The 9,819-nt window shown below is 36.4% G+C and overlaps 1 long non-coding RNA gene across 10 annotated transcripts; it reads right to left on the bottom strand.

The window, feature by feature from the left end:
* Positions 1–5,362: 5,362 nt before the first annotated feature.
* LOC127106142 (uncharacterized) lies at positions 5,363–7,928 on the bottom strand. 10 transcript variants are annotated; one of them, XR_007795288.1, is made up of 6 exons: positions 7,226–7,919; positions 6,971–7,111; positions 6,755–6,838; positions 6,022–6,092; positions 5,843–5,924; positions 5,363–5,693 (listed from the first exon to the last, which is right to left on the bottom strand). It is a non-coding gene; the product is annotated as an uncharacterized LOC127106142 (long non-coding RNA). The 10 variants fall into 10 exon arrangements; XR_007795287.1 differs by having other exon boundaries at positions 5,843–6,092; positions 6,686–6,838; positions 7,226–7,922; XR_007795289.1 differs by having other exon boundaries at positions 5,843–6,092; positions 6,697–6,838; positions 7,226–7,922.
* Between the last annotated feature and the right edge of the window lie 1,891 nt (positions 7,929–9,819).

Here is a 9,819-nt window from a genome sequence, read left to right as displayed (position 1 = left end):
CACCATTGAAAACGGGAGCTCTATTGTAAGCCCCTTTAGGTTCGTTAGCCATTTTCTATCAACGTTGTATTTTGAAGCACGGAGTGAACCGGAGCTCCTGATACCACTTGTTAGACTATGGCACGGATCTAGAAGGGGGGTTGAATAGATCCCAGTTAAAAACTTGAGTCGGCGCTACCAATTTAAAAGTAAAATTGGTTTTAAAATTGTTTTAGGTGCGGAAGCGACCGAGGAAAATTTAGTCTAAAAAGCGAACCGTTATTGGAAAACCGGATATGCGTTAAGCTAATGGATAAGAGATAAAACGAGATACAATTCACTAACTAGTTGCACAATCAATGATAGAGTTCACTCACTAGCAAGCCTAGTTCCAATGAACCAAAATACCAGAGTAAAACTCAGTGCAAACTTAAGGCAACTTTGGCTTAGGCAATTTTACAAACACTTGGTGTGCATAAGCACTCCAAGTGATATTTGAGTTGAGTAAGTAAGTCAATTTATCCTAGTACAATTTGTTATTGTACTTAGTATTACAACAGCTGTTTTAATCACTTACTCAACTTATATCAAAGTTTGTTAAAAAATTGCTTGAGCTAAAATCACTTAAATTTTAAGCTGAAAAACAAATTATGCAGAAAGTTAAAGGAGACAGAGATTTGATGAGGCAATTCCCCCGCCGTCCTCGCTTCGGGGTACGTCTGCCCTCAATTCTAAAATTAGAATTGAGATGATTTAATTAAATATCACCTGTGAACTTTAACCGTTTATACAAGGATTGCAACGCAAGTAAACACAGAATTTTCAATGTGTTGAATGATGCTTCCTATCCTTGCTCCTTGATTCAAGATGAATCAAGACCTTCGATCGTTGTTGCTAGACCTCCGATTCCAGCCCCTTTGTTGAAGAATCTTCCGTTCTTCAAACCCTCGGCCCGGCTGATCTCAAACACAACGAGTCGAACCCGAATCCTTCACTTCAATGCCACCGAAACCGCTACTAGACTGACGAAGACTTCCTCTTCTCAATCACCTTCGCTCGGCTGAATATTGATAAAGCGATTCGTCCAAAAAAAACCCCCAAACGCAAACTTGTATTGGAGGATAAAACCCTAATGGTTTTATTCAAGAAAGAACCTGCCAAGACTTCAACTCGAACCCGATTCTTCAATCGCAACTTCGAACCTTATCACCTTCAAGTTATCACGAATCACATCAAACGTTATTGTGTGCAGTTGATGTATTGTGGACTGTTGAAGATGAAGATGATGAATCTTTGACAACTTTTTCACTCTTTCTTGTTTCCTTGAACACTTGAACTAAAAATAGCAAAAATTGGTTAATAGAAGTGTTTTGACTTCTATATATAGCAGCAGACAAAATCAAACAAACATAACAGTATTTCAAAAATTTGAAATAAATCAGAAAACTGAGATAGCGCGCGAGCGGTCGACCATAGGTCGGCGTGTGCTGACCCGTGGGGCATGCGTCGACCCTATGCGTCGACTCAAACGTTTTATGCGCTGACCCGTGGATAACATCATTTTGCCATGCGCCAACGTGTGGTCGACTCAAGGGGTTTATGCGCCGACCCGTGAGCTATGCGCTGACCCCATGCGTCGACGCATGCAGCTTTGCGCTGACTCCCTTCAGTTTATGCAGGGCTTTGCGCTGACCCGTGAGCTTTGAGCTGACCCCTATGGTCGACTCAAAGCATTCAAATCTGCAGAGAAACTTTGATTAGTGATTCTTTATGTATTTAGTCATGATCACACTTTGTCTACATGTTTTTAATGATTACGGTAGATTTAGAATGATGTGGAAAAGGATATTGTGGGTAATGTGTTGCATTTGTTCGTAGATGTGCATGATGGTCTTTTGTCATCATCGAAACTTGATATCGTATGTTGTATGACACTTTGTCTTTACACAATTCTCGTATCAACATCAACAACAGTATCCTCAACAGCATCAACAACAATAACATGTTCAATAACAACCATCAAATCAACAACATCAACAGACTCCACAACAGGTTCGCTCTCAATTCAACAATCAAAATCGTATTCAAAAAAGGCCACGGTTTGATTATATCCCAATGTCCTATGCAGAATTGTTTCCTGCACTGCTAGTTAAAAATCATGTCTAGACAAGGTCTCCACCACTCGTGCCAAAGGACCTTCCCAATTGGTACAAGGTAGATCAATTTTGTGCCTACAATCAAGGGGCACCAGGACATAGCATTGAAAACTATTTTGGTCTAAAGTCAGATATTCAGAGGCTCATCAAGAGGGGTATCCTTTCATTTAAGGACATAAACCTCAATGTTCAAGTTAATCATCTACCGTAACACGGTTCAACCTCAGTTAACATGGTATATGGTTGCCCAGGCAGTTTCTGGATCTATGATGTACGGTTGTTGGACGAGAACTTAGTAAAGAAACACGCCAGATATAGCAAGAATGGTTTTGTGCCTTCACATAACTACGCCTCTTGCAGGGTTTGTTCCAGAAACTCTCAAGGATGCCTAACTATTGTAATGGATCTCCACGATTAAATGGACCAAGGTTATATTATAGCCTACCAAGCCAAAGATTATAATCAGGTCAATATGGTCACTAGTAACAACGAAGTGAATGTCATAGTTCCTCAGTTCACCGAATTTGAGCCTATATAGATTACTTATGACAATCGGAAGACTTCTGTGACTCCTCTGGTCCTTAACTTACCGGGCCCAACTCCCTACCTGTCGTACCCCAAAATTTGCCCTCCCCTTATCACTTTTCATCTGACCTATGACTTGAGGTTCATCTGCATTCATTCATACACGTCATGCATTCATCTTAATGCAAAACATCGTAGACTCAAAGCTCATGGTTAATTCAAACTAGGGTTTTGTTTAAGGATTGAATAATTGATCATCATACGGAATACAAACCCTAATTGCATGCTCTTGGATTTTGATTCATTCATGCATTCAAAACTTTAAGTTCTTGACTGTAGGCATCCTTTTGTTTTGGGTCGTTAGAACCCTAATTTCATCATTGGCTTGATTTGTTTGGCTCATATCATTAAGGGTTCCTTGTTTGCTTGGCTCACCATGGCTTGCCCATGTGGTTTGTTTTGTGGATTTAATTTGCAAAAAATCCCTAGCTAGTTATGCTTGACTACTATGGGAATTATGGCCTGTGAAATCTTATCTTTAAGGGGCTCTGATTTAAGCATGCTTATGAAGTTTAATGTTTGTTTTTTTGTTCTTAATCATATGATTCAAAACCCTAATTCAAGCAACAAGTTATTTATTCCTTGTGGTACAATATTTGGCCTTGGTCTAGTTGATGCTAGACATTGTTGCGGTCATGTACTCGCGTCATTAATGGTTCCGTTTAATCTATAACATTTTAATTTCCATCTGCACACTTATAGTATTTTTGTTCATAATACACATTTTGAATTCAAACTTTGATTTGATGGGAATGTTTCATTTGTTTAATGGAACATGGAGGCAAGAAGCAACTTGTCTTGCAAATTTATTACATCTTAATTTACATTATCCACAAGCCATCTCATTTTACTTTATCATGATTCTTGTATGTCTTCACCGACCTCCCGATTCGCGCCTAGATCGCACAAACATCAAAAGTAATATCGCATTGGCAGCATTACCATTTAACATTACAAATACAATTCTCAATAATTCATACAGGTTTACACGCACATGTACTTTCATATGGTCATAATGATTCCTAGCATTGCTACCTCAATTGTCAGGTTTTTGCTCCAATCGGCATACATTAGTTTGCTTCATGATAGCATACTCATTTATAATTTCTAACATCACGCCATAATCTAAACAGTTTCAATTCCATGCCACATTCTTTTAATGCAAGACTATCTGAATAAAGAAGGAAATTGTTCCATTAATTATACAAGTCACCCTTATAAGGCCAGCCATACAAAGTTATAAGTCATTACCAGGGCCGTTTTTTTGTTCTTAATCATATGATTCAAAACCCTAATTCAAACAACAAGTTATTTATTCCTTGTGGTACAATATTTGGCCTTGGTTTAGTTGATGCTAGACATTGTTGCAGTCATGTACTCGCGTCATTAATGGTTCCGTTTAATCTATAACATTTTAATTTCCATCTGCACACTTATAGTATTTTTGTTCATAATACACATTTTGAATTCAAACTTTGATTTGATGGGAATGTTTCATTTGTTTAATGGAACATGGAGGCAAGAAGCAACTTGTCTTGCAAACTTATTACATCTTAATTTACATTATCCACAAGCCATCTCATTTTACTTTATCATGATTCTTGTATGTCTTCACCGACCTCCTGATTCGCGCCTAGATCGCACAAACATCAACAGTAATATCGCATTGGCAGCATTACCATTTAACATTACAAATACAAGTCTCAATAATTCATACAGGTTTACACGCACCTAGCATGGCTACCTCAATTGTCAGGTTTTTGCTCCAATCGGCATACATTAGTTTGCTTCATGATAGCATACTCATTTATAATTTCTAACATCACGCCATAATCTAAACAGTTTCAATTCCATGCCACATTCTTTTAATGCAAGACTATCTGAATAAAGAAGGAAATTGTTCCATTAATTATACAAGTCACCCTTATAAGGCCAGCCATACAAAGTTATAAGTCATTACCAAGGCTGTTCCAATCAATTTGGAGGTCATATTCTATTTTAAAATTAAATATTTAATAGATAAAAACATAATAAATTACAATATATATATTTTATTTAATTATAAATAAAATTAAATATAGAGACAAAAATAATAAAAAATACTATGTAGAAATTTGATTTATCAAAGTTTAGTTATTCGCGATTTTCTTCTCTTACCATCTTCGATTTATAAAAAAAATTCATACCATTTAATAAAAGAAAAAAATTCTTTAAACAATTTCCATAATATTAATAATGAAGTGTTTTATTTAGTAAACAATCAACAATATAAAATTATAAAATTTTAAAGTCTCACAACTATTATTTCAAATTTATTAATGTAGTGATTCACAATGATACAAAAATATAAATATTTCCAAACTTACATCTCAAAAAAATTTATAGATCTATAAAATATATTAATAAAAAAACAATTGATTAGATTAATTGTGATATTAAATAAATTTAAATGTAATTTATTTAGATTATAGGTTAATGGATAGGATATGCTTCAATATATTAATAAAAGAAAATATTTATTAAATTAATTGCAACATTAAATTAAATTTAAAAACGTGGTGGCATTTTTTTATAAGGAATCGAACCCAGGTTGTATTAGTACCAAAATAAAACAACCGCCCCTCAACTACACTATAATAATATATTAAAATAGAATTAGTGATATATATTTTCGTTAGTATTATATTTATATTGACCCTATCTATCAAATTCGAGACCCTAAAAAATCGGAGGCCCTGTGCCGTGCGGTAGCACTTCTCGCACCCCACAGGGCCGGGCCTGGTCATTACAAAATATACTTAAAAGTTATACTAGAAGTAAAAGATCACAAGTTCTTCATCTTTTTACTTTAGACCATTTAAGTCTTTCCTAGCCACATCTTTCATCACCACACCAAGCATAAGTCCTGCAACAACGATATGTGCCAGATTAATGCGCCACCAACTATTTCACAAAAGCAAGCCCGACCAAAACCTAACCATTTTCAACAAAATAATATGCAGTTTTAGTCACAAGTAGTTAACCCATTTTCACCAAGGCATTAGAACATAAGTTCATATGAATTCCAAATCAGTTCATGATAACTAAGCATTGGAGTGAGTAATATTCCAATAGTTCCTAACCTATCATTGAAGGAAACCACCCAAGAGCATGACATCAAAGAATGCACCAGTAGCAGACTAAGAGTAACATCAACAACTGAATCTAACAAATAGTGGAACTTAATAGCATGAAATTCTTCAGCTTAACATCGCCACGTCACGAGCAAAATCGATAAATATTAGCAATAAACAAAAATTACCACATTTAGTAGCAATAGCTGCCTGCGTAATTAGTTCACAACAGTAGTGCACGACGAGGGTAGTAAACAACCTGCAGAAACACTCCAAATTGATTAACAGAATTCCAGATTTGCATAAGTAAACTCTACTAGCTTCATTAATAGACCTATGACAGAATTTTTCATTTCTCACTATAACTACTTAACAGATTTTTTCATGACAGCAAAAGTCATTTTATAATTTCATACATTTCGCTCACATTTCATTTGAATTTCATTGCTGTCTTAACTGAAGTTAAAACTAACCTATAACATAATTTCTAGTTAACAGAAAACGCAGTAAAGTTCACTCCATTGTGAATTTGCATTTCATAACAGAAATATAACTCAATTTCAATTTCATTTTCATTTAGAATTTCATTTCACTTTCATTTCATTTGAGTTTGAATGTCACTAACTTCCTAATAGAATTCGCAATTGAATCTCAAACCATCTAACACAAATAAGCAACTTCCATTTTCATTTTAAATTCCAAGTTCTAACAAAATAACAGAACCAACCGATTTCATTTTTCACAAGTGGAATTTCTAACAGAATCTAAAACTAAATTTCTAACTAACTTATTCATGTGAGGTGCATTCCAAACTAACTTCTAATTTCACTTGAATTTCATGTGAGTTTTTACCGGATCCTAACCAAAAGATAAAGGCCTATATATATTTATCTCTTGACTCAATCCTCAGGTGGTTGCTACCTCATTCTTCACTCTCCAAATCTCTGCATCTTCACTCTTCACGACCAATCTCCATTATGAAACTTGGAAGTCTCATTCCGCAATCTGCAACAATCGCCACAATCCATTGCAGAGTATCAAGAACTCATCCAAATTCGGAAATCTTGCACGAAAGGAGAAGAAGCGGCAGTAGCATCACAAGAGAGAAGAAGACAATCTAAAGAGGAAGCGAGATACCTGTTGGAGCCATTGCCGTCGAGCCACCGCATCAGAAGAGACTTTTTTCACGTCGAGTCAGAGTTGTTACATAACGGTCCAGGATTCACACTCCACAATTGGATTCTCCCGCAGTGTTGTTGTCCATCAAGCGCAATATCCCTGAAGAGTTTCACCGGAGGACATATGTATCACACTAAGTAGAAGAAAAATCCAAGAAGATGAGGAGCATACATCGCGGCGGAAGCTACACTAAGAAGACATAGAACTCAGTACCTGTGGAGTGTCAGCATCGAGCCACCGCGTCAGAGCCGAACCGCTAAGTTGCTCCAATTTATCATAACTTTTCAATGTGGCTTCGTGTTTCCACGTCTCTACTTGATACAAAACGATTGAGAACCCACGACTTCGTCTCACCTTCGTCAACGTGATTTGGTTGAGGATTCTTGGATCCGGTGATCGAACTGTGAACAACATCGAGCTTATGTCCACGTATGAAGGTGATGGACACGATTTCAGATCGGTTTTCCTCCCGCCGCCGAGGAAGGTCGAGCGCGACGCCGTAGCGGTCGTAAGCCTTGATTTTTTCTTCATAAGCGTTTCTTATTTCTCCTTTCCTACGCGAATCGCTTCCTCGTGTTTGTTCGGGTTGTGAATTAGTAATGGGTGATTCGAACGAGAGTGGCGACGGGGGAAGGAGCGATGAACACGATGATGCGGATGAACACAATCCAAAACATTAATCTGTGATATTGAAGATGCGAATCGTGTTACTATTTCAATTTATTTACATAAGCGATTTTTTTCTTCCCTTTGGTTTAGATCTATGAACGTCTCTTCACGATAACTATTGAAATGAGAGTGACAAAGAGGATCGTTTTTGCATTGTTGATTGCTGCCGTGGCTTGTTGGAAAAGCATGTTCTTGTTTTTAGCATGTGAATTTGTTTCCCAGATTGGATTTGTAATAGCTGTACATTGGACCGGGTTTGGGGTCTAAGGCCCTAACGATTTTATTCCATTACCGTTTCAAGAAAATTTTACCTTATACTCTACGGTTAGCCTCATACCCCTACAAAATTTTAAAAATTCTCATTCTACTCTTAATTGGTTTTAACCAATTTACCATTTCATTTTTACCATTCAGTTGAAAATTTCAGAAATTACACTTTCACACCCCTCGCACCGGAACTCCTGCAAAAAGACTTCCGGTATGTATTTTTCCCAAACCGGAAGACTTCAAGAATGAAATCCGGAACACACAAATCAATGAATCGGAACACTTCATGAAAGAGTTCCGGTTAAATCAGAAAAAATTTACAAAACCGGAACACTTCTTGAAAGAGTTCCGGTGAACAAATTTATACATACCGGAACTCTTTGGAGAAGTGTTCCGGTTTGTATTATATGTGTTCCGGAACTCTTTCATGAAGTGTTCCGGTTCGCTTTTTTTTTTAATTTTTTTTAATTTTTTTTATTTAGCAGGAATGAAAAATCTTCCCCAAATATGTGTAGATACTGAAATGGGGAAGAGAGAGAGAAGTAACAAAATAATATTTGGTTGTGATAAAGGTGGGAAACACAAGATTAGTGATAGTGGTATCCAAAGTGCGTCCAAGAAATGTGGATGCCCATTTAAAATCAGGTCGACTCAGGCGAAAGATGGATCTGGTTGGAGGATTGATGTAAAATGTGGGTTACATAATCATGGTTTACCTGATATATTAGAAGGTCATTCGTTTATTGGTAGGTTGACCACATATGAGAAGGAACATGTCGCTGATTTGGTAAAGAGACATGTAGCACCTAGACACATATTGCTTTCCTTGCAAGACCGATATCCTGAGAATGTCACTCGGATTACGCAAGTATACAAGCATAAGAGTGTGATACAAAAAGAGATAAGAGGTCATAAGAGTGAGATACAACATTTGTTTAAGCTTATTGAGGATGCATGTTATGTCTATTGGAGTAGAAAAAAGGATGACTCAGAAGTGGTGAGAGAGATATTTTGGGCACATCCTGATTCAGTTAAGTTATTGAGTATTTTTCCGGTTGTGTTAGTTATGGATAGCACCTACAAGACAAACAAATATAGACAACCTTTGTTTGAAATTGTTGGCATGACATCGACCGAGTTGACTTTTGCTGTTGGATTTGCGTATATGGAGTCTGAGCAAACAGAGAATTTTTGCTGGGTATTGGAGAAATTAAAAGAGTTGTTTGTGAAGAAAGACATGTGTCCACAAGTGATTTTGACATATAGAGATCTTGCTTTGATGAAAGCAATTGAAGTTGTGTTTCCCAGCTCGATTAATTTATTATGTAGATTTCACATTAACAAAAATGTTGGTGCCAAATGCAAACAACATGTGATGAATGACCTGCAAAAGATGATAGACACATTATGGATGGAAGTTGTCTGGGCTAGTGATGAGGTTGAGTATGGTCAGCGGTTGCATCAACTTGAGCAAGCATGTGTTGATTATAGTGGATTTATTAATTATGTGAAAGACACATGGTTGACTCCACATAGGCATAGATATGTTGGAGTATGGATTAATCGAGTGATACATTTGGGTAACACAACGACTAATCGGTACGTCTTATAATTTTGTATGTGTTATTTTTATATCTGATATTATTTCTATGTATTTTTTATGTGTTATTTTCAATATTTTTAGGGTTGAATATGCTCATTGGAAGTTAAAGCAGATGTTAGGAAACAGTATAGGTGACATGGTCAAATGTTGGGAAGCCATGAATAACAACTTGAGGTTACAATTGGGAAACATTAGAGCTTCTTTTCAAAAGAGTTTTTACGAAGTTGAGCACGCGCACGTAAGTCCCTTTTATGGTTATTTGCGTGGT

This window comes from Lathyrus oleraceus, chromosome 7 (assembly GCF_024323335.1).
Source record: "Lathyrus oleraceus cultivar Zhongwan6 chromosome 7, CAAS_Psat_ZW6_1.0, whole genome shotgun sequence".
NCBI lineage: Eukaryota > Viridiplantae > Streptophyta > Magnoliopsida > Fabales > Fabaceae > Lathyrus > Lathyrus oleraceus.
Note: the sequence above shows the minus strand (reverse complement) of the source record. Positions and strands in the feature narration are given on the sequence as shown.